At 42.2% G+C, this 22,189-nt stretch overlaps 1 long non-coding RNA gene and 1 pseudogene across 1 annotated transcript; one reads left to right on the top strand and one right to left on the bottom strand.

The window, feature by feature from the left end:
* Nucleotides 1–5,089: 5,089 nt before the first annotated feature.
* Nucleotides 5,090–8,663, bottom strand: LOC127956328 (granzyme-like protein 1; annotated as a pseudogene).
* Nucleotides 8,664–19,914: 11,251 nt separating this feature from the next.
* On the top strand, nt 19,915–21,463 carry LOC127956114 (uncharacterized). Its single transcript, XR_008153480.1, has 2 exons — nt 19,915–20,273; nt 20,530–21,463. It is a non-coding gene; the product is annotated as an uncharacterized LOC127956114 (long non-coding RNA).
* Nucleotides 21,464–22,189: the final 726 nt, after the last annotated feature.

Here is a 22,189-nt window from a genome sequence, read left to right as displayed (position 1 = left end):
CTGGTGATAAATTGTCATGGATCGCAAGAGGCGAAGACTCAAGTGCAGGCAGATGGAAAGACTTTATTTATACGTCACCAAAATAAACAAAAACACAACTGAAACCACCCCAAAGGGGGAAAAACCCAGCGTAGCGTCCAAAGTTACAAGACATAGACTGAACACAGAGTAGACAGCCATCAAAGGCATTAACCGGTACCTATGTGAGACAAACAAGCCCAGAACAGAAAACACAGGAGGCTTATAAAGAAGAGGCAACCAGGAAAGCAGCTGGGACAAATTAAATCAAGGAATGAGGTAACAAGAGAACAGGTGAGTGGGGGTATGGAGTCCAGAGGAAAGGGAGAAACACCGGTGGAGCAACTAAAACAATGATGAGGTAACAAGATGGGTGGGGTTAGAAAATAGACAGGAGAGAGCACATGGCACCAAACAAACACAACACAAGCCATGTTCTCACAGAAAGAAAAAGACAGAAAAACAGAAAGACAGAAGACTGTGACAGAACCCCTCCCTTAAGGAGTGAATTCCAGACACCCCAAAATAATAAATCACGGAGGGAGGCGGAACGGAGGAGGATCAGGGGGAGGGATGGAGGACCATGTAAAATTGGGAAACAGAGACAAGAGACAGACAAGAAACATAGGAGGGAGGTGGACCGGCGGAGGATCAGGGGAAGGGACAGAGGGCCAGGTCCATAGGAGGAAACAGAAAGAAAGACACAGACCGCAGAACAAAAAAAATAAAACACAAAAACACAAGTCCAAGAAGGGCATCACGTGACGCCCACGAGGGCGGAGCAGAAGACCACCATAACCGTGTGGTCAGGCCGGATGCCCCCCAGGGCGGAACAGAGAACCATCACATCCTTGTGATCAAGGCCAGAGTCCCCCAGGGCAGAGCAGAAGACCACCACAACCATGTGATCAGGGTGGAAGCCCTCCAGGGCGGAGCAGAAGACCACCATAACCGTGTAGTCAGGACGGACGCCCCCCAGGGTGGAGCAGAAGACCACCACAACCGTGTGATCAGGGCGGAAGCCCCCCAGGCCGGAGCAGAAGACCACCACAACCGTGTGGTCGGGACGGATGCCCCCCAGGGCGGAACAGAGAACCACCACATCCTTGTGGTCGAGGCCAGAGTCCCCCAGGGTAGAGCAGAAGACCACCACAACCATGTGGTCAGGGCGGAGCAAAAGATCACCATAACCGTGTGGTCAGGACGGACGCCCCCCAGGGTGGAGCAGAAGACCACCACAACTGTGTGGTCAGGGCGGAAGCCCCCTAGGCCAGAGCAGAAGACCACCACAATCGTGTGGTCAGGGCGGAAGCCCCCCAGGCCGGAGCAGAAGACCACCACAACCGTGTGGTCAGGGCGGAAGCCCCCCAGGCCGGAGCAGAAGACCACCACAACAGTGTGGTCTAAGCAGAAGCCCACCAGGGCGGAGCAGAAGACCACCACAACCGTGTGGTCAGGGCAGAGTAGAAGACCACCATAACCATGTGGTCGGGACGGAAGCCCCCCAGGCTGGAGCAGAAGACCACCACAACCGTGTGGTCAGAGCGGAAGCCCCCCAGGGCGGAGCAGAAGATCACCACAACTGTGTGGTCGGGACGGGTGCCCCCCAGGGTGGATGAGAAGACCACCACGTCCGTGTGGTCGAGATCGGAGTTCCCCAGGGCGGAGCAGAAGACCGCCACAACCGTGTGGTCAGGACGGACCCCCCCCCAGGGCGGAGCAGAAGACCACCACATCAGTGTGGTCGAACCAGTTGCCCCCCAGGTCAAAGCAGAAGACCACCACATCCTTGTGGTTGAGGCAGAAAGCCCCCAGGGCAGAGCAGAAGACCACCACATCCGTGCGGCCGGGCCAACGTGAGGACAAGTCTGGTTGGGCATGTCTGAAACATAAAACATGAACATGTTAGGGGTAGCCTCCGTGGCCACAACAGGAACAGTCGGGTGCTCAGAGAGTTCGGCTGAGGCATGATGAGTCTCTGGAAGTTCCGCAGAGGCGAGGAGAGGAGAGACCCGAGTAGTTCCACAGAGAAGTGATGAAACTCTGATAGTCCCATGGTGTTTATAGTGGATTCCAGAAGATCGGTGCTGACTTGACTCTGCTCATGAAGATTATTGGTGACTTGCATTTGTTCATGAAGATCAATGGTGACTTGCCTTTGCTCATGAAGATCAGTGGTGACTTGCCATTGTTCATGAAGCTCACCGGTGACTTGACTCTGTCCTTGAAGCTCACTGGTGACTTGACTCTGTCCTTGAAGCTCACCGGTGACTTGACTCTGTCCTTGAAGCTCACCGGTGACTTGACTCTGTCCTTGAAGCTCACCGGTGACTTGACTATGTTCTTGAAGCTCACCAGTGACTTGATCTGACTTTGAAAGGTCAACGGTGACTAGCCTTGACTCTGGAAAGTCCATGGTAACTAGCCCTGACTCTGGAAGTTCGACGGTGACTAACCCTGACTCTGGAAGGTCGACGGTGACTAACCCTGAATCTGGAAGGTCGACGGTGACTAACCCTGACTCTGGAAGGTCGACGGTGACTAACCCTGACTCCAGAGAGTCCATGAGCACCTGACTTGACTTTGGAGGGTCAACCGGAACCTGACTCAACTCTGGAGCTTTCGGAGCAGTCACCGCCGCCTCGGGGGAGTCGTGAGCAGCCATTGCATCCCTCGCTGACATCAGGGAGGATCCTGCATGCTGCATCTAAGCCCAACGTGCCCAGAGAATGACCCCAAGAAACTGGAAGTGGTCGGCATTACCTGAGGAGGTCCTGGAACAGCAGCCCATACTGGGAGGGGGGCACCCTCCAGCAGTTCCACCTCCTTTAAATCGATGATGTGGTCGACCATCTCCCAATAGGACCAATTATCTAGCTCCCCCAGTTCCACCCAGTTGACAGGCTCGTCCAGGCCTACTAAAAACAGATGGATGAGGGTGCTCTCCTCAAGCCCTAGCCCTTGGACTGCATCGAAGAGGTCCTCGGCATACAGCCCGAAGAGATTGTCTTGTGGGCAGGGATGCGGCCCAATGGTAGGGGTCTGGATCCTTGGTCGTCCGGAAACTGGGTATAAGAAAATCCCCATCGCCGCTGACTCTTCAAATGGCTTGTTTGTACTGTCACGGATCGCAAGAGGCGAAGACTCAAGTGCAGGCAGATGGGAAGACTTTATTTATATGTCACCAAAATAAACAAAAACACAACTGAAACCATTCCAAAGGGGGAAAAACCCAGCGTAGCGTCCAAAGTTACAAGACATAAACTGAACACAGAGTAGACAGCCATCAAAGGCATTAACCGGTACCTATGTGAGACAAACAAGCCCAGAACAGAAAACACAGGAAGCTTATAAAGAAGAGTAAATCAGGTAAGCAGCTGGGACAAATTAAATCAAGGAATGAGGTAACAAGAGAACAGGTGAGTGGAGTTTAGGGGTATGGAGTCCAGAGGAAAGGGAGAAACACCGGTGGAGCAACTAAAACAATGATGAGGTAACAAGATGGGCGGGGTTAGAAAATAGACAGGAGAGAGCACATGGCACCAAACAAACACAACACAAGCCATGTGCTCACAGAAAGACAAAGACAGAAGACTGTGACATAAATGAGATGACTCCCCATTTAAATAAACAAAGTGGTAGCAATCAGTGGCTGAACCATTATAAAGCCTGTCTTTGAATACCGGTATAGTTTTGTAATTGATCTACGAGTTATTTCATGATCTATAGTGTCTAACTCAGCACTAAAATCAAATAAAACTAGCAGTGAGATCCAGCCTTGGTCTGACGCAAGAAGCAAGTCATTTGTAATTGTAATTTTTTTTTCAAGTGCTGTTTCTGTGCTATGGTGGGGCCTGATGCTTGACTGAAATTCTTCATAGAGATATTTTTTTTTGTGAGCTATGTTCCAGCTTTGCTTGCAAAGACTGAGATGCTTCTTTTATACCTAAACATGACCCTGCACCTATTACCAATTTACCCTACGTATTATGATATTTTATAAGCTTTTCACTTTTATTATGCTTCTGTCCCAACTTTTTTGGAGTTTGTTGCAGCCATTGACATTGAAATTTATTTATCTCAACAAAACACATTTAAGTCTTTTTTTTGTACTTTTGTTAATCAAATCAAAATTAAAAATAATTAACATCACAAATTCTTGACTTTATTGCATTTAACTAAACATCTCAAATTGTCTGGAGTTGTAGTCATTTGCACAGGTCAGTGGATTCTATGTAGCCATAAAATAATGTTTTATATTGTACATAAAAAGTTAATAAGCTTTTGTGTCAAATATGTGGATAGGATTATTACATTGATCCATGTTTGGTTTTTTTGATAAATAGATTTACCCTCTGATAATTTTTTTTTTCAATATTTTCTTCAACAAACATGCTGTGTCGAAAATCCTCAGAACTACAGGACTGACCCAGATGGTAATATATGCATTTAACAGCACTCTGCAACAACAGCATGAAACAAGAACGATATAAAACCTTTCCCTATGGAGAAGCCTAATAGTTGATGTACAATTCAACTCTGGTTTAGACAGCTTAAAGCTAATACGCTGTAAAGTAATGTACAATGAATTAAAGCTGTGAGGAATAGTTTACATTAAATAAGTCCACTCCCTACCGGCTTTTTGCTATAAATTGAGATAAAAAATTAATTTACAGTTTTTGTTTAAAATTCAGAAGTCAGTAATTGAACTTCAAAACCTCAGTAATTGTCCTTAATTTACCAGGCTTCCATTTTTAAACTATTTTTGTAGTTTGGTAAGTTTCTACAAACACTTTAACATATGATGTAAAAGATCATATGATTGTTTGACCTATTAAATCTCTCTTGACCACCAGGATTTTCCCCCTTTATTCAAGTAGATATAAGCCATATGTGTATGTATATTAAAGAACATCACCAAGATGGCAACATTGTGCCCTTTATATAAAATTGTATGGTCTCAACAATGACACTTCAACTGTTTGATGCTTGCCATGGGATACTTTTATTGAAAGAAAGTTTAAGGAAGGAAGTTTAAGGATTTCTTCCTTTTTTATTCTTCACAAAGTCACTAAACGTTTTTAATGATTTGGTGGATCCATGGAAGATATGCTGAAATCTTAGTATACACATTAGGTTTCTCAGGTGAATTGCAGAGAGCTTTGTAACGAAATGATATGACACCAACTGCAGTGTCTCCACAAACCAAAGGACCCCCAGAATCTCCCTGTTAAGAAACACAGATCAACACGTTACTTAAGGGCCATATATCAGTTAAAACCAGTTCATTAATTAAAGTCTATGATCATCTTTTCTACGTACATTGCAGAATCCACCATCGCCATGTACACATCATCTGTGAGAGCGAGAAGTAAATCTCTCCCCATCTATTGTAACATTCTGTGTTATTCATTACATACACGTCTGCCTCTATTAAGGCGGGCATACACGGTGCGATTTTTGCTGTCGTACGAGTTCGCAGGCGATTTTTTTCAATCGTGTGGAAATCGCGTATTCTCGTATGGTCGTGGCTCGTATAATTTGCGATGAATTACGAGCCAAGCAGAGTGGTTTACGAGCACTTCCCGACCTCCAGATAATTTTTAAACATGTCTAAAAAGTTTGTGAGCTATCGGTTTGAATTCGTGACATTGGTGCGGTTGAACAAGCCGATTTGTTGATTTATCTGAAGTTGACCAATCACAAACTAGGAAAACCACAGAAGAAGAAAGACAAAGACGACAGCGAATGAGGATTATTGACCTGGAGGATAAACTCGCTGCACTCTGACAGGAACAGTGAGTGCTGTATGATGTTTCTAGCAACGAGTACCATGCTTTTTAGTTCTCTCTCTCTCTCTCTCTCTCTCTCTTACACTCACACACACGCCAATGTAGTTTACAGGGGCTCTCCATAGACGTAACGGTATTCTATAATGTATATCCCCATACACTACCTCTATCCATCACGGAAAATGCATGTTTAAAATTTCTATTAAATACCATATAGTATTTTTTAAATCCATTTGGTTTACGAGGGCACAGGAATTGTGCTCACAAACCATGTTTACATTGTAATACCTATTTCAGATATTTATAAACCAAAACACACACACACAGGGTGACCAAACGTCCCGGTTTCCATGTACATGTACAAATAACATGTACGTGTAGGAAACAGTCACGGCTCGTATCAATATTTGATATGCATTTATGAGAGAGGGAGAGCAGTTATATTAGGCTCGTTTGACTTGAAGCAGCGCTGAACGCACAGAATGATCACCTGTATGACATCAAAGTACCGCGAGAGCGATTCGAATGCATTGGATATGTATGCTCGCTTATCGCTCTCGCGGTACTTTAATGTCATACAGTGATCCTTCTGTGCATCGCTGCTTCAAGTCGAACGCGTCTATCAACTTCGTGCGATTTCTTCTGGAATTCGCGGGTTGTAAAATCATGTCGTATATAATCTCGTCCGTACGATTTTCAGATAAACTCAACTGTGCCGTGTACGTGGACATACGATCTTCCGACCATCCGAATTCGCACCGTGTACGCCCACCTTTAGACGACTACTTGGTTTACCATTAGTCCACAGGTGCCCCCAGCCCGCAACACTACAAAGAGTGTTTTCGTGAACAATTTCTCCATCCTTTGGTAATGATATCCATTTAACATTTGTTGTCTATATTGACCTTTTTCTGTAGCTGCAATTCAAAAACAAACAATATTAATACAGAGATTTATTAGTCTTTTATAAAAACTGAACCACAATTGATTATACTGCTTGTATTTTCTCCACATTATTGATTTGTTCTCCTGACTATAACAAAAACTTTCTAACAAATATATAAATATATGGCCCATTTTTTGTTTCTATAAACTAATATATTGTAGGAAATAGACTCAAGAAGTAAATCTTAATTAAATCTTTGAGTATGTTGTAAATAAATAATACAATAAATAAAATAATAATAAAAAATTCTCATAGTGTGAGTTAAGTCTATGCTATTGTTCCTGATCAGATATTATTTTTAACAAAAACAGGTTGTTACCTTTAAAAGCATGATGTCATTCTGAATAGGATAAATGTTGTACTTTGGATGTGGGATGTATTTCTTCACTTCGATTGGCTTCAGAGTCATACTGTTGCTTAAGTCATGAGCACCAACTACAACCGTCCGAATCCCAAATCTGTTTAAAGAGTACTGAAAATATTGATTTATTGACATCTTTATCCACTAAGTACAGTCTGCCCAGTAGTCACTTGTTTTGTTTCTTTCAGGTTACAGACTTTGTTAAGAAATTGTTTCCCCACTTTACCAACCCTCCTCCTGAATGCCATCTTGATCATTTTTACACATTGAGTGCAGGCCAGAAGCATCTAATTTCAGTTATTTACAATTTGATAAATGCACTTAATGTAGACCCCACTGTTTCTTTTAGAGAATCTTGGGATCATGACCTAGGTATTTCTATTACCGATGAGCAATGGGATGACATTTTGAATCTGGTTCATACCTCTTCCATATGTGCCAGACATAGCCTATTGCAGTGTAAAGTGCTCTACCGAGCTCATTTAACAAATGCCAAATTAGCAAAATATTTTCCAGAAAGGAGCGATGCCTGTCACCGCTGCAGGCAATCTCCTGCAAATCTCCATATGTTCTGGAGTTGCCGCCAGCTGAAAGACTTTTGGTCCAATGTATTTGATACACTTAACCATGCTCTTAACATAGACTTAGACCCTAACCCCTTGACAGTTCTTTTTGGCATTTCCTCGAGACCTAATTTGACTGTTTCAGTCTGCCAGGTCATTGCCTTTACTACCGTTTTAGCTAGACGAGCTATTCTCCTCATGGAAACATGTCTTTCCCCCATCACATGATATGTGGATCCGAGAAATCTTTTGCTGTATAAAGCTTGAAAAGTTAAGATTCTCGCTTTCAGGATCTCTCAAATCTTTTCATAAGACCTGGAAACCTTTTTTAGATCATATCGAAGGCTTACTCTGTTCTCCTGATACCAGTGCTAATACACATTAGTTGACTTCTATTGGAAGGAGTGAAGATTGATTTTTGAGAGAAAATTTTTCTTTTTTTAATATATATATTTGTTTAGCTTTGTTTATGCAATAATTAGTTTAGTTCCTTTTCTATTTTATTTATTTTTATTAATTTTTATTATTATTATTTTTTCTCTCTCTTGGCTTTATATTTAAATGGCTGTTTGGTGGGAGGGTTTTAAGTGGGTTTATATTGAGACGATTTATAATTTCGTATTTTTCAATGAATACATTATGTATGGTCTTGTTAAAATACCAATAAAAAAAGAAAGAAAAAATGACTGCAGTGCTACCATATAACTCTTACCCTTTCCAGCAACGTGCAGCAGTCAAGACAAACTCATCAGAGATGAGGAATCCACCGCAGAGGTGTTCCCCATAAGCCTGAATAGAAACCATATAAGGTCTGGAGTGGGGTTTTGCTACACTGCCATTCACTCACATGAGCTGAAAGAGATAGCGCTGTCAGCTATCTTAGTCACCTGATTGATCAATATGCAATTTAGTCAATCTGTCTTACCAGTGAAGGTCAGGTGTGGCAGCAGAGAGGCCAGCAGGAGCAGACAGATGAAGGTCATCATGAAGATGATCAGTGAGCTCTCACTGACAAAACACTGTATAAATATACTTTAAAGGGGGGGTGGAGACGTTTTTCTGACCACAAGTCTGCAATAAATGTGAAAATGGCTCTGACTGACTGATTGTTTAACCTCTTACAAACTCTGAATTCTAATAATCAACAGCATTTGCAAAATGCCAATAGAGTGCCGAAGATATGATGTCACTTTGTAGGACAACCCGGAAGTTATTGGCGCATGGGTTTCCTCGATCGAAAAGCCTATGCATTTTCCCCATAGACTTTTGGAAAATCCCAAAAAATAAGATCTGTGTTCAACATCTTTACAAGTTAATCCAAAATGTATACATTGTAAAGTCTAAATAAAGCCATCAGGTATAAAATGCTAACGGTAGGCTATAAATGGACTAGACACAGCACACCATGGTCGCGGATCAACGTCATCATCAAGCTTTCTCAAACTTTAATTAAAAAAAACGCTCGCTCATTATGATCTGCGCTGTGTATGAACACTTATCCACTTTTTCATGAGAAATATTGCCCATAAATTTTTTCCAAAAATGTTAGAAACTAATTTTGTTTATGCATGCCTCTCTGAGATTTTTTTTTATTTTGTTCATGTTTTATTTATTCGTTAATTATTTTGTTAGTTTAAATAGAAACTTTAATATTATTTTCTTTGTGATTAAGATTATTATGCCTGGTCATTGTGCCCAAAATAAACTTTAAAGACTATCTTCCACTCTGTAATGTTTGATTGTATGTTTGCATACCATTTGCTAATTCGCCAGAAAAAAAACGTGCTTTGACCATCTCAGAACCACGTTAGCTATGGCAGTATCAATTTCCAATCTTATGTCCTTTTTCTTAGATGACAGAAAAACCATAGCTCGAGAAGAGAACCATTATAAATCTGGTCATGTAGAACAGTGCAGCTTATATGCTGGTTTACTTAACGGTATTGTAAGGGCCAGCATGAGGGACAAGGTTTATCGAGTCTCGGTAACTAAACTAGGGAGAGATAGATGAGTTATAATAGTGTTCTATGTATTTAAGATAACTATCAGACGTCTATGATGTCTAAAGTCCCCGCCAAAGGATGTATTCCCTTTTAGCAACTTGTTAGCAACCACTGTTTTTAAGACACAATAATGTTTTTAAAAAATCACAAGCAGGTTATAACTGGTGTGTTTTATGTCATAGATCAAAAATATTTAGAGGCTTTGTTAACCACAGACTTTATTTCTGGCGATTTAGCAAAAACCCCAAAAAAAAAAACATAACCTTTAGGGCGAGGGAACTGGAAGTGCTAAAATGCTAACTCACTTCCGTGTTTTGGCCTACAAAGTGACGTCATGACTTCAGGACACTATTGCCACAAAATTGTTCCATGTTTTCCTTTGGGAAAGAAAAAATAAATCAATATTACAGTTGAGGCACTTATGGTTAAAGTAAATGGGACATTTTTTACGAGGGATCTTAAGATTTTTGGAGCTTTAGATATTTCAGAAATCTGACGCTCATCACTTTGTAAAAGCACCTACATTAATTATTCTGTTAAAACTTCTAACTTGAGCCATAAAGGGAATTTTGGCATTGTTATGGAAACAAAGTTATAAAATGAGATATGACTTCACACAGAAAAGGTTGTTATTTTTTGTATGCAAAGGTGTTAACACATGTTGTTTACATCTTTTGGTTATACTACTAAAAAAGTGAGTGTTTGGACATTTATGGATTGGCCCCATCCACTTTTATTGTAATTGTGAACTGTATACATTTCACTGTATCCAATATTTTTATTTTATTTTATTTTAAGAAATGCGCAGACAAGTGGGCAATATTTTTCAGTGCTATCAAATAAAATTTTATTGAATATCAGCTATTTAGATGGCTAGAACTCGGGTCTCTGGTGTGGTGGTTGAGAGATCTGCCACAGAAGAAGCACTACTCCAGGCAATGCTGGTTTATTTAAAAAAAGGTCTTTGCAAGCCAAAAATCCAACAAAAGTTCTTCTCAGACAGAGGAATATATAACATGAGAGATAACTGGGAAACAAAAACCACAAGGGTAAATAAAAACTCCAGGAGGGGAGAAAACAAAACTAGAGCATGTGAACAATCAAATAACTAAAAACACCTTACTTGAGGTAGCTTGGAAAGACTTGGAAGGACTTGGAAATACAAAGCAAGTAGCACACAGCCTGGAATCAAAAAACAAGTGTTAAACATAGGGAAGACTCAGCTAAAATACTCTGAGAGAAAACACCCTGGCCTCTGGGTGCGAAACTCCCTGATCAAACTTGGGTCCAGGATGTCTTTGGCTGGAACCCAGGAATGCTCCTCTGGCCCGTAGCCCTCCCAGTCCACCAAATATTGTAGTGAGTTCTGGACCATCCGGGAGTCCAGTATCCGGCGTACTGTGTAGGCTGACTGGCCATTGATGATCCTGGGAGGTGGAGGAGGCCTGTGTGGGGGGGCAAACGGTGAAGACAAGACAGGTTTAAGTAATGAGACATGAACCGTGGGGTTTATATGAAGGGAACGAGGGAGAAATAAACGATAAGAAACAGGGTTAACTTTCCTTGCTATGCGAAAAGGGCCGATATATTTCTGGTAGAGTTTCTTGGATTTGACCCGGAGGGGCAGGTGCTTTGTAGATAGCCAAACTCTTTGACCGGCTCGAAAACTGGGGGCTGTCCGGCGGCGACGATTAGCCTGAATTTGGTATCTCTGGGAAGTCCGAAGGAGGGTACGTCTGGCCTTCCTCAACGTAAGCCGACAGCGTTGGACAAAGCGTTGGGCCCAGGGAATACCAAATTGTGCCTCTTCCTCTGGGAATAATGGAGGGGTATATCCAAACTGGCATTCAAAGGGGGATAGTCCAGGGGCTGAGGACTGGAGGGTGTTGTGGGCATTTTCAGCCCAAATAATATAGGTGGCCCCAGACGTAAGATTGCTAGTCTCCAGATCCTGATTGATATGTTCTGTCTGGCCATTAGACTCTGGATGGAACCCAGATGATAGGCTGGCCATGGCCCCAATAAGCCTGCAGAAGGCTCCCCAGAACCAGGACGAGAACTGGGGACCTCAGTCAGAGACAATGTCCAGGGGAATACCAAATATATGGAAGACATGGTTCATGAGGAACTCTGCAGTCTTATTGGCCGAAGGCAGCTTGGGCAGGGGAATGAACCGGGCAGCTTTGGAGAACCGATCTACAACCACCAGGATGACTGTATTGCCCTTGGATGGTGGAAGCCCGGTAACAAAGTCCAGAGAGAGATGTGACCGTGGCCTGCTAAGAATAGGTAATGGACGGAGCAGTCCCTGAGGTCGGTAACAAAGTCCAGAGAGAGATGTGACCATGGCCTGCGGGGATTAGGTAAGGGACGGAGCAGTCCCTGAGGTCGCTGATGTGCAGACTTTCCTTGGTTGCATACAGGGCAGGCCTTCACATAGACCTTATCGTCCTTCTTGATGGACGGCCACCAAAACCGCCACTGGAGAAAGTCAAGGGTGCGGGCACTTCCTGGATGGCAAGTCAAGGGAGAGTCATGAGCCCACTGCAAGACCTGGGATCGGGCAGCTTGATGAAAGAACAGACATCCAGGGAGACCACCACCTGGATCAGGCTCATGGGCAAGGGTCTCTCGCACCACTCTTTTCAGTTCCCACTAAAATTATTGGTGTCAAGGGCTTCTCTTGTGTCTCAGGAGAGTAGGCTCGAGACAGGGCATCTGGCTTTTAACGTTCTTGGTGCCGGGAGTGTAAGATAGAAGAAACTGGAATCGATTAAAAAACAGTGACCATCTAGCTTGCCGAAGATTCAACCACTTAACCTGCTGGAGATACTCCAGGTTTTTGGGGTCCGAGAGAACCTAGAAAGGGTGCTGGGCCCCCTCGAGCTAGTGGTGCCACTCCTCCAAGGCCAGTTTTACTGTGAGCAACTCACTACCCCCCACGTGGTAGTTGCACTCGGCATCCAACAGGTGACAAGACATGAAGGCGCAAGGGTGTAATTTTCCATCTTCACCTTTCTGCGAAAGGATGCCCCCTACCCCCACCTCTGAGGCATCCACCTCCACCAAAAAAGGTCTGTCTCGGTCAGAAGAATGGGAGCGGAAGTTAAGCAGCGCTTGAGATCTCAATGAGCTGAGCTGAAATTCTTAATGAACTTTCTATAGAAGTTTGCAAAGCCAATAAAACATTGAACCTCCTTGACCGTAGTAGGTATGGGCCAGTTGTGGATTGTCTCTACCTTCTTAGGGTCCATTCCCAGGTGGCCAGGAGTGACAATGATTCCAAGAAACTGAGCCTGGGTAACATGAAATTCACACTTCTCTAGCTTTACATAGAGGTGATTGTCAAGGAGTTTCTGGAAAACCCTGCTAACATGCCCCTCATGCTCCTCCAGTGACTTTGAGAAAATGAGAATCTCGTCAAGGTATACAAAGACGAATTGATTAAGAAGGTCCCGGAGGACATCATTGATTAGTGCTTGGAATATTGCGGGGGCACTGGTAAGTCCGAATGGCATTACGAGATACTCATAGTAGCCTGTGGGGGTGTTGAAGGCAGTCTTCCATTAGTCTCCCTGCCGGATCTGCACAAGATGGTAAGCATTGCGGAGATCCAGTTTAGTGAAAACAGAGGCTCCTTGAAGCAGTTCAAAGACTGTATCCATGAGAGGTAGGGGGTATAGATTCCGAACCGTGATCTTGTTGAGGCCCCAGTAATCAATACAAGGCCTAAGACCCCCGTCTTTCTTCTGAACAAAGAAGAATTCTGCCCCAGCTGGGGAGTTTGAGGCAAGGATGACACCGGCTGCCAAGGACTCCTTAATGTAGAGATCCATAGCTGAGTGCTCTAGGCAAGACAAGGAGAAGATCTGACCCCTGGGAGGGCAGGAGCCAGGGAGTAATTCAGTAGCCAGTCGTAAGTGCTGTGAGGTGGTAAGGAGGTAGCCCGGGACTTGCTGAACACTGCCTTAAACTTATGATAAACTCTGGGGACTCAAGACCGGTCGACAGACTCGTGAAACTCAGAACAAGGGGCTGGGGAACTCTGAAGTAGGCAGGAGAGTTTGCAAGTAGAACCCCACCTTAGGATAGTGCCAGTGGGCCAGTCGATATGGGATATACGGTTCCAGAGGTCTGCCATCCAATGCAGTAACTGCCTGGGGGTGAGGAAGAAGTTGGGTAGTCATATTAAGTTTCTTAGCCAAGGTTAGATCTAGAAAGTCGCCTGCGACCCCAGAATCAATCATAGCCTGGACCTGATGCTGGTGGCCCTCCAGGACAACGTGACTGGAACTGCTAGGATGGGGTTAACAGGAGGAGTTCTAATTTTCCTGTCACAGCCCTCCTGTTGCTGTTTGGAGAAAGCCTGGAACGGCCCAATTGCATTTCTTCTGGGTAATCGTGGAGCTGTTCAGGAGCTGGGGAAGTTTTGGATGAAGGAATACAAACTGGAGAACCAGACTTCCTCAGAGGAACTTGGGACTGAGACTCCTTGCGACGAGCTATCCTCCGCTCTCTCAGGTGATTGTCTAGGCGGATGGCCATTGCTATGAGGGATTCAAAATCTTCAGCCGGTTCTCGAGTGGCTTACTCATCTTGAAGGGGCTTAGACAACCCTCCCTGAAAGCAGGAGTTGAGAATGTTTGGCTATTAGCTCTTCTTGTCGGCTGAGAATGGCTTCATGCCGCTTAAAAGATGCCTCATGTTGAGCACTGCGAATAGGTCCTTTCTGAGTGTTTCTGGGTCCATGAGTGACTTGGTTTTTCTGTCACGATCCGGGCTAGAACTCAGGTCTCTGGTGGTTGAGAGATCTGCCACTAGGCCACAGAGGCTGAGTTGTTGGACCCAATGAAATACTCAAAGCAGTACTCCAGGCAATGTTGGTTTATTTAAAAAAAGGTCTTTACAAGGCAAAAATCCACCAAAAGTTCTTCTCAGACAGAGGAATTTATTAACATGAGAGATAATTGGGAAACAAAAACCACAAGGGTAAATAAAAACTCCACGAGGGAAAACAAAACTAGAGTATGTGAACAATCAAATAACTAAGAACACCTTACTTGAGGTAGCTTGGAAAGACTTGGAAGGACTTGGAAACACAAAGCAGGTAGCACGCAGCCTGGACTCAAAAACCAAGTGTTAAACATAGGGAAAGACTCCGCTAAAATACTCTAAGAGAAATAAGGCACAGGTAACCTGGATAATGCTAACAAGAGTAGACGAAGAAGAATTAAGACAAGGAAAAAAGGGGACCTCTAGAGGCACGAAGACAAACTACAGGAGGTCAAATGGAGGTCCTCTCAGAGGGCACTTTGTATACTTGCTTCATTCAGATAGCATTTCTTCTTAGAACACGGTCAATTGTGGAGACAATGCATTGGTGGATATTGTGGAACAGTTGATTTTCCGGTGTTATTCTTTGCTGAATTTCTTTGAGGCGGAGGATGTTGTTCTGGATGACCATGTCAACAATGGATCTGTTTATATCTGGCCAGCTTTTCTCAGTGAGAGAACATGATTTATGACAATGTCAATAAGTTTGGCTCTGATTTAATTTGAAACACGCGTGTACCCTACCCTCATTCTACCTCTCCTCCCTCCTCTTACACCTTGGCCTCCTCTTCCTTTTTGCCCCCTCTTCCTCCCTGTCCACCTCTTCTTATATTTTCTCTTTCCACTATACCACTGCCCTCCAATTTATCCATCCCTTCAGTCTCTTCTCCTCTTCCTACATCCTCAGATCTTCTCGCTCTTCCTCCTACGTCTTCAGCTCTTCTTTCTCTATCTCCTCTTTCTCTATCTCCTCTTCCTATTCTCCCTCTACCCTGGCCACCACCTCTCACTCATAAACCTCTTCGGTTTCCACTGCTTATACTTCTTTTTTTTGTCTTACTGTATCTCCTCATTTGTCTTCTTTGTTCTTCTTCTCTTCCCCTTTTGTAGTTGTTGTAATTACATAATTTTTCACACAGCTGTCTTAGGAAACTGGCTTTGTGTTTTTCAGAGTTTTGTCTGTTGTATTTTGAAAATGGTACAAAAATGTGTGTGATCTTTGTGAAGAACAATTAAAAAGTTACAAATGTTTTTAATGATATATTAAAGATTTGGTTGGCTTTGAGTTTGGAGAAATGTACCAAATCGTTTGAGAAAAACTGTAACTGTTCTGTGTAATAAATGCCTCTCACAGTAACAGATTTTGCACTTTCCTTTTAGTCTGTCCTGTCAGTTTTGTGCTGGATATTATTTTCTACACTCTATGCTTTAAGGCTTTAACTTATTCTATACATCTTTGAAGAGATGTGTAATAGAGGCATCCTGATTGCTCCTGTCCACCAGGGTGAGACACAGTATAGGAAATCCTTGTTGGTTGAACCAAGCACTAAATGACTAGAAGGGATACAGGTAATATCGGAAGCTAACAAGAAGTTTTCTACCTGTTAGATTGTGTTTTATTAACGTCTTAAAATTAAAATTAATAGTTTGATGTGCCACAACTTTCTTCAGTTAAACAAGGAAAAAACTGTCATTGCACTTTGAAACAAAGATAAAGTGTTCAAGGTGAATGCATACCTTGACTCTAGGGGTCAAACAACTAAAAATCAAGTCAGGAATCTTGGTGTGATACTAGAGACAGACCTTAGTTTCAGTAGTCATGTCAAAGCAGTAATTAAATAATCAGCATACTATCATTTAAAAATCATTGCAAGAATTAGATGTTTTGTTTCCAGTCAAGACTTGCAGAAACTTGTTCATGCCTTTATCACCACCAGGGTGGACTATTGTAATGGGCTCCTCACCGGCCTTCCCATAAAGACCATTAGACAGCTGCACCTCATCCAGAACGCTGCTGCCAGGGTTCTGATTAGAACCAGAAAATCTGAGCATATCACACCAGTCCTCAGGTACTTACACTGGCTTCCAGTTATATTTAGGATTGATTTCAAAGTATTTTTACTCATATAAGTCATTAAATGACCTAGGACTGAAATATATTTCAGATATGCTCACTGAATATAAGCCTAACAGACCACTCAGATCATTAGGATTGAGTCAGTTAGAAATACCAAGGGTTCACACAAAACAAGGTGAGTTCGCCTTTAGTTACTATGCCGCCCCTCAGTTGGAATCAGCTTCCAGAAGAGATCAGTTGTGCTGAAACACTAGTCACATTTAAATCTAGACTCAAACCTCATCTTTTTAGCTGTGCATTTATTGAATGAGCACTGTGCAATGTCCGAACTGATTGCACTATATTTTCTCTGTTTTTTATTATTATTGTTTTATTTTATTTAAATAAAAAAAGAAATATTTAGAAATATATATATAAAAAAAAAATTTAAATTCATTTTAAATAAGTAATTTAATTTTTTTTTATAATTTTAAAAGTTTTAAAATTGCTTGTTTTATTCTTGTTATTATTTTTCTTCATTATTATTTTGCTTTCTTTTAAGTAAAGCACTTTGAATTACCATTGTGTATGAAATGTGCTATATAAATAATTTTGCCTTGCCTTGCCAAAGTACAAATTACAGTGTCCTCATCAGAATCACTCATTCAGTATGAACATAATACAATATTATATGAAATTCTGAAATGATATGATAAATGACCAAACATTTGTATACATACAACTACAATCATAAGTCTCTTGAAATGAGTTTTTCTCCATTTAATACCATTTTCTTTGAATGGATACATGTTATTTTGGGCATGTCTGTCATGCAGCTCAGCTAAATTCAGTGAGTGCAAAAAGTGGTTTGTAACACTACCTCTGACCAGGTCATAAAACTTTATGACCCAACTGGAACTTTTTCCCGCTTCGGATCGCGGACGTTCATTGGTTGTTCGGGCAAACAGAGGTGTGAACCAGTCGCTCCATAAGAGAACTGACCCAGGAAGTTCTCGTTGCTTTTTCATCTATGCACTTCGTTGGGTACTTGGTCTCAGCACTGCATCTGAGAGAACAGCCTGTTCTCATGGCTCCTTAGGGAGCTTTCATCTCCGTTTTTCTTTTCTCTCCTTTACTAAGTTGTATTCTCACATTTGCCTCTCCCCACGAGGGAGATGAACTCTGAATCAATTCTTTGGTAATCATTTCAGTCTGTGAAACTTTGAAACTGAAGACATGAGAGAACACGCCCACTCTTTCTTGCTGCTTAAAGGTTGTCTATTCCGTTTTCAAGGTGATCTGATTCCTTGATGTTTACTGTCTGTGGTTTTGCCATACTGGAAGATCATTCTGCGATCTCAACTATTTCTCTCTCATTCTCTCTCGCTCATCCTCTCTCTCTCATCTGTAATCCGTTATGTTTGTTTTTGTTTTTACTGTTTGTATTGTTATACACATATTTACTCTTTGTGAATCGTAGTTTGATGTATTATTAGTTCAATTATTAAGATCTAATATATATACACATGATTGCTTCGGTCTAAAATGCTCACATCACAAAGTCAATGAAATGTTTGATCTAAGCTACAAAGCTTATTTGTTAATTTTCAGTAACCTACATTTTATAAGGACAGGAGAATAGTTTCATGGCCAGAAACAATTTTTCCTGAAATTATAAGAAGTGATAACTTTATTGTTAAAGTTAATCTTATGGCTGTTAGCTGGACAAACCACTGTTCGATTTGCATTAATTCCCAGTAAAAGATAATTGATGTGAAGAATGGAATATTGACATATTAATGAGTAAATTTCAGTGCCTTGTAATAAGTTATTGATATATACAATTGATCTATTTTTCATCTTCAATAATTTAAATGTAACCGGTCATATGAGATATATATTGATCATTTTCCTGATTAATTATTAAAATTCCCTATATCATTTGAGCTTACTTTAATGTACTACCCAGTGCAGCTACAGAACCCTATATCTTGCTATTCTAATTTAAATTACTGATTAAAATTAAAGAAATGCCCTTTTACATCAATTTACAATTTTTCAATTGCAGTAGATAAAATATTTTTATATTTCTGAAATTATTCTTTACATTTCTTAACGTTTTTTTGTTGTTCCTGTTGTTTTTATGATGTCCTCTTCATCTATTAATGTATTTATGAAAATAAACAAATTATTTTGCCAAGTTAGCAAAACTTCTTGTGTTTTTTTTATTTTTTTTATAAAGAAATTACTTTTCATGTTCATACTTTTCAGATGGCCAAGATTTCTAAAAATCCTTTCTTTGTATTGTATTGTATTTGTATTGTATTGTATTCATAAGTAATTATCAAAATTTTATATATTTTTTACGTATAACTCCACTACTTAAGAAACCCAACCTCAACACATCTCTTTTAGAGAACTACAGACGAGTTTCCCTTCTTCCTTTTATTGCAAAAACACTTGAACGAGCTGTGTTCATACAAGTCTCTACATTTCTCACACACAACAATCTCCTTGACAGCAACCAATCTGGCTTCAGAAGTGGACATTCTACTGAGACGGCGTTGCTCTCAGTTATCGAAGCTCTAAGACTGGCAAGAGCAGAATCCAAATCTTCAGTACTTATCTTGCTTGGTCTGTCCGCTGCTTTTGACACGGTTAACCACCAGATCCTCCTATCAACGCTACTGGCGAAAGGCATCTCAGGAACAACACTTCAATGGTTTGAGTCTTACCTATCAGATAGGTCCTTCAAAGTATCTTGGAGAGGTGAGGTGTCCAAGTCTCAACATCTAACTACTGGGGTGCCTCAGGGCTCAGTTCTTGGACCACTTCTCTTCACTGTCTACATGGCATCATTAGGTTCTGTCATTCAGAAACATGGCTTTTCATACCACTGCTATGCTGATGACACTCAACTCTACCTCTCATTCCATCCTGATGATCCGACGGTAGCTATTCACTTCTCAGCTTGTCTAACAGACATTTCTTCCTGGATGATGGACCGTCACCTTCAACTCAACCTTGCCAAGACAGAACTGCTTGTGATTCCAGCAAACCCATCGTTCCATCACAATTTCACCATCCAGTTAGCCACATCAACCATAACTCCTTCAAAAACAGCTAGAAGCCTTGGAGTTATGATTGATGATCCTGTTCCCAGGCCTGTTCCCAGGCCTGTGTGTGCGTTTGTTGCTGTGACAACCCCAAATGACGGATTGGCAACAGGTGTGGGGGATTTACTCAGAGTTTGCGTGAGTCCTCAGTTGAGAGGATAAAAAGCAAGAGAGAGAGGTGGTGTGTGTGGTTTTTCTCCCTTGTGAAAAGTCGTTTTATTGGGTGGTAATAGTTACTGGAGGACGGGTGAATGAAGAGGACAGTGTTTCTTGAGGAGGGATTTGAGGACAACAGAAGGAGAGTGAATTACCCTGTTTGCATTGGAGAGGAGCTGAGTAACTGAGAACTGAGTCTTGTAATTGCACACGTTTGACACTGAATTGGATGTGGTTTGGAGTGTTTGGATCACGATCATAAATATCACTGAGTGGATTGTATTGATTCATTACCGATCTCTTACCTCTCCCTCCTCTATAAATGGTGATGTGAACTCTGCCTGTGACTGTGAAGAAAAACATCTCAGAACATCCTCAGTGGCAGTGAGGATTGCGCCCTCCCCCTTCCCCTCGGACAGAAACCCGAATGTGAGTGCTGGCTTTAAATTGCACTTCGTGAAGTGAGTTTGCAGTGGCTAAAATTGATGTTTTCCCCCACAATATATGTTTGAAGTGGAATTGTCGTGTGTGTGTAAGCTACATTCCTTTTTGCCATGCACTCTCTATGTGTCATGAGGGCTGACTGTCAATAGTAAGAGTCCTGCGACACTGATTTGTTCCAACTGTCTGGATGTTGAGGAATTATCATCTGGGATGTGAATTAACCCCTCTGTTGTGCTAATAGGAGAAGAGATGCCCTGTTGAAATATTTACTATCTGCCTCAGAAAAGCTCTGTGCAACCTGTTGACTTCGAGTCTGCTGTATCCCTGCCATTCAACTGTATGGTGAGAAGTGTTTGTTCCTTCCAATGCATGTGAACTGTATACTTGCCTGAAACATCCATTCTGTCTGTCTCAGAAGAAGCCCCATTCAGCCTGTTGACTTCGAGTCTGCTGTATCCCTGCCATTCAACTGTATGGTGAGAAGTGTTCGTTCCTTCCAACGCATGTGAACTGTATACTTTGTCTGAAGCATCCATTCTGTCTGTTTCAGTAGAAACCCTGCACAGCCTGTTGACTTAGAGTTTGTTGCATCCTTGTGGCCCACCTGTGCTGAGAGAGGTGACTGTCCTTTGTCACGAACGTGAGATGGGCACGCTTTGTCTGGAAATTCCACTCTGACGGTGTCAAGAGAAGCCACCTTACTGTAAGACCGTGCACCTGCCGTATACGTACACGACTGATATCATTCACCTCAAATTCTGTACCTGTGGAAGAAGGAAGGAAGGCTGGAATTACATACTTACTGGAGGAGACTTACCGGACCCCTCACTTGCCAAACACATCCCCACCTCAAGGCTGTGTATCTGCCGTGTACGGACCTGACCGATATCCATCTGTCCCAAATTCTGCATCTGTGAAAAAGGGAAGGAAGTTTGGAAGTATTTAATTACCAGAGGAGACTTACCAGACTGCTGGCTTGCCGATCGTATTCCCACCTGTGAAATACCTACTTGACCACCCATCTATCCATCTATTGCGGGGCCCGCACAGAGGAAGAGGGCGGGAGAGTCCCCGGTCGCTGCATTGTTTACCTTCAAGCCCTGAGGGTAACAAAGAAGATTTTAGGTTAGGATTCCCAATTTGCTTTTACTTCAAAATAAAACTTGTTAAATTTATTCTCTGTCTCCGACTCTTCCCTCTGATACGCTCCTCGAGGTGGTCCTGGTTTAGGGGTGGGCGCAGTCCAGCTTGGACCTCCTGACCTGTGACAATCAGCTGACTTTCTCAGACCACATTGCTAAAACTGTCCGATCCTGCAGATTTGCTTTATTCAACATCAAGAAGATCAAGCCCTTTCTTTCAGAACATGCTGCACAACTCCTTGTTCAAGCTCTTGTTCTGTCCAGGCTGGACTATTGCAATGCTCTCTTGGGAGGTCTTCCAGACCTTCTATCAAACCTTTACAATTAATTCAGAACGCGGCAGCAAGATTAATTTTTAATGAGCCAAAAAGAATACACGTCACACCTCTGTTTATCAATTTGCACTGGCTTCCAATAGCTGCTCGCATAAAATTCAAGGCATTGATGTTTGCCTACAAAACTACCACTGGCTCTGCACCCATTTACCTAAATGTATTACTTCAGACTTATGTGCCTCTAGAAGCTTGCGTTCTGCAAGTGAACGTCGCTTGATTGTGCCATCCCAAAGAAGCACAAAGTCACTTTTACAGACTTTTAAATGTTCCCTTCTGCTGGAATGAACTTCCCAACTCAATCTGAGCAGTTGAGTCCTTAGCCATCTTCAAGAATCGGCTTAAAACACATCTCTTCCATCTTTATTTGACCATCTAACTTTAACACTCACTATTATAATTCTATTCTTTTAAAAAAATCTAACTA

The sequence above is a fragment of the Carassius gibelio genome, chromosome B4 (assembly GCF_023724105.1).
Source record: "Carassius gibelio isolate Cgi1373 ecotype wild population from Czech Republic chromosome B4, carGib1.2-hapl.c, whole genome shotgun sequence".
Classification (NCBI taxonomy): domain Eukaryota; kingdom Metazoa; phylum Chordata; class Actinopteri; order Cypriniformes; family Cyprinidae; genus Carassius; species Carassius gibelio.
The sequence above is the reverse complement of the archived record's forward strand: the minus strand, read 5'-3'. Positions and strand labels throughout refer to the sequence as shown.